The sequence below is a fragment of the Stegastes partitus genome, unplaced genomic scaffold (genome assembly GCF_000690725.1).
Source record: "Stegastes partitus isolate 25-593 unplaced genomic scaffold, Stegastes_partitus-1.0.2 Scaffold1185, whole genome shotgun sequence".
NCBI classification, from domain to species: Eukaryota; Metazoa; Chordata; class Actinopteri; family Pomacentridae; genus Stegastes; species Stegastes partitus.
In genome coordinates, this window is record NW_007578916.1 from 103362 (window position 1) to 106208 (window position 2847).

Genomic DNA, 2847 nt, shown 5'->3' on the forward strand with positions numbered 1-2847 from the left:
AAACAGCAAACTACCGAGGCCGACTTGTCCAAAGCTGATTTAAACGTGAAGAGTTCATTTGCAAAAACAGATAACTTGTAGATTTTCAGAAAACGTATTATTTTGTTGTTTGCTTGAGATAATATCAATCAAACTGAAGTTGAGTGGCTGCAAGAAGGTTGCCGGTTCGCATCCCACTATTTCTGCAGATGTCATTGGCGGAGGAAATTCGCACCTACTTTGTACTCACTACTGTACATTATACTGTTCTTATTTATACCAGCATTTAAAATCCAAACCCCTTCTTCTCATGTTTATCAACATATCCCTTAATTTGTGATGCATTCCTGTGTTCATAGCTAGAATACTAGAGCTATGTATGTAGGCTACAGTTTAGGGATTTTATTTCTTCGTACCATAAGCTACATAGAAACAAAAAATTCCCAAAACAAAAACTTAAATATGTGGTTGTTACTCTGGGTTTGCACTGCAAACTCAATGTAATTGCAGCTTCAGAAAGTAGACAAGTTCTAGGCATTAATTAAGGATGTGATGAACACAGTAGAATCTGTTCCTTTTCCCTTGATATTCTTTGTAAAATCTCTATTTTTGTCTCTTTGTCTTGTTTCTTGCGATGATTGATTTGTATTTAGCTGCTGCAATATGTGAATTCCCCCAGTGAGGAATCAATAAAGTTTATCTTATCTCATCTTTCCTTATCTGCCCTCCTGTGTGTCTCAGGGTCTGTGGAGTCTGGACCTGTCTGGAGCCCAGCAGCTACTTTCACAGGTTCTTTCTGAAACCCTCCACAGTCTCCCAGCTCTGCCCTCGCTCTCCCCGGCTGGCATGCCTTGTGACAAATGTGTAATCAGGACAATTGCGCGCTGCTGCCATTTGTTGCGACATCTCGATGTTTCTCGCTGTCATTTGCTTTCCCCAGCTGCTCTGCTTCCTCTTGGAGGTGGAGCTTTCTGCTCCTCCACTGGCAGTCCCTCTCCAACCCTACCTCCTCTTCCCCTCTGCAGTCTGCTGGCTCTGGATACTGGGTTTGGGGAACAGGAGGAAGACTCCGTGGCAGCAGCAGCCTACCTCCTCCTCTCCCTGACTTTCCTGGAAAGATTGGCCGTATCTCATCAAGCGCAGAGACTTCAGCCGGACGGATGAGTTTACGAACAGGGAAGGAGTTCACGGGCAGGAGGAGGTGTGGAGGGATAGGAATGAGCAGGGCAGCGAGAGTTGGAGGAAGAAGAGGGAAAGAGCAGCTGCAGTTAGAGAAGAGGAGGATGAAGAAGAGAAGGAGGAGAGGATGTTCTGGGACGGACGCACTAGCGAGACTGAAGAAGATACAAGTAGAGACGAAGGGCCATCTTGTTCTCACAACCGAACAGAGGAGGAGGAAAAGAGAGTTTTGTCACAGTCGGGCCTGATCCTGCAGCTGAAGGATGTTAACGGCATAAATTGTGACTGTCCGAACAGTTTAGGCCAACTATGTCCAGGAATCTGTTCCATATCTGTGAACACTGATAATTATGAAGATGCTCGAGATAGAAGTCTGGGGTCTCTGTTAGCTGCAGGTCTGCAGACCTGGTCAGACCAGCTGCAGATCTTCTCAGTACAATTTCCAGGCCCTCTGATGGATCTTCTTCCTGCTTTGCAGGTTGCAGGCTCCTCCCTGGTCTCTCTCACTGTGGAGGGGGTGAGAACAAGCCCCCACAGCCCACTACTGGAGGTCATCAGGGCTTGTCCAAGACTCAGAGAGCTATTCATCTCCGCTGAGCCTCCTACTACAGCACAGGAGGAGGAAGATGAGGAGGATCTTCCACAGCTGCCTAACCTCTGCTCTCTCACACTAAAGTAAGTCTACTGTTGAGCTGCACTGGTTAATACACTACAAGCTGTTGACCCTTGTTTGGATTCCACAGCACTGACCTGCAGAGTCATTTGTTCTTACTACAGATATCACATGTAGCCAATGTCTTTGACAAAATCTATGATGTACATTCAAATGGAGCTAATGCTGTTTCCTATTGACCTAGTACAAATATTAGTCTGGAGAGTAAAATGAAAATAGAAATAATCTGAAATGAAGCATTTATCCTACTGAAGTAGTCTATCCTTGATGCCAGAGTTGCCAAATATGGCACACTATTGTGCAGATAGCCCTGACCTTTGACCTTGCTGTGGAAGTGTGTTTACGGGAATCAGTTATATGAAAACTGATTCCTGTCGTGCTAGAATTATAGAATTGTACATCACTAACTACAGCGCAAAGTCTGTTCATGAGAGCGTGTTGAATTGGATGTAAGTGAGAAAGATCAGAAATGTACACAATTGTTTTTTATTCTTAAGTCAGAGTAATAATTTCTGCATAATAACACACATTCAGTTTAGAGGGAACATCAGCATGAACTGGCAACACAGCAGGTCACTTTTGATTTCGGTTATTTATTAGGACATAGTAGTTCCAGTTATATTCATTTTATTGGAGTATCATATATGCATTGTACACCATTAAAATATCAATACAGCAGATTCAAATTCCAGCAGAAGCCTGTGAAAGTAATCCTCTTCGTCTGTTTTGTGTTTCCCTAAAATTTCTCCGATGAGCACAGCCGAATGAAGCCCATCATGTCCTGGATGTCCCTGAGGAAGGCGCTCAAGTGCCTCCTGGCTGGTTCGCCTTTACTGGAGAAGTTCTCGCTGGTCTCCCTGCCGTGCCCTCTGAATTGCATTTTACACGACGTGCTGCATATAAGGGATTTGAACAGTTTTGCAGATCCCACAGGCTCATCTCTTGTGCCACTTGGACGGGTGTGGCATGTTGACCTGCTGCGAACCGACATGACGATGGCAACTGTGAAAGGTTGA

The 2847-nt window shown here is 44.7% G+C and overlaps 1 pseudogene; it reads left to right on the plus strand.

Annotated features, from left to right (window-relative positions):
- The first annotated feature begins 825 nt into the window (after positions 1-825).
- LOC103368663 (uncharacterized) lies at positions 826-2847 on the plus strand (annotated as a pseudogene).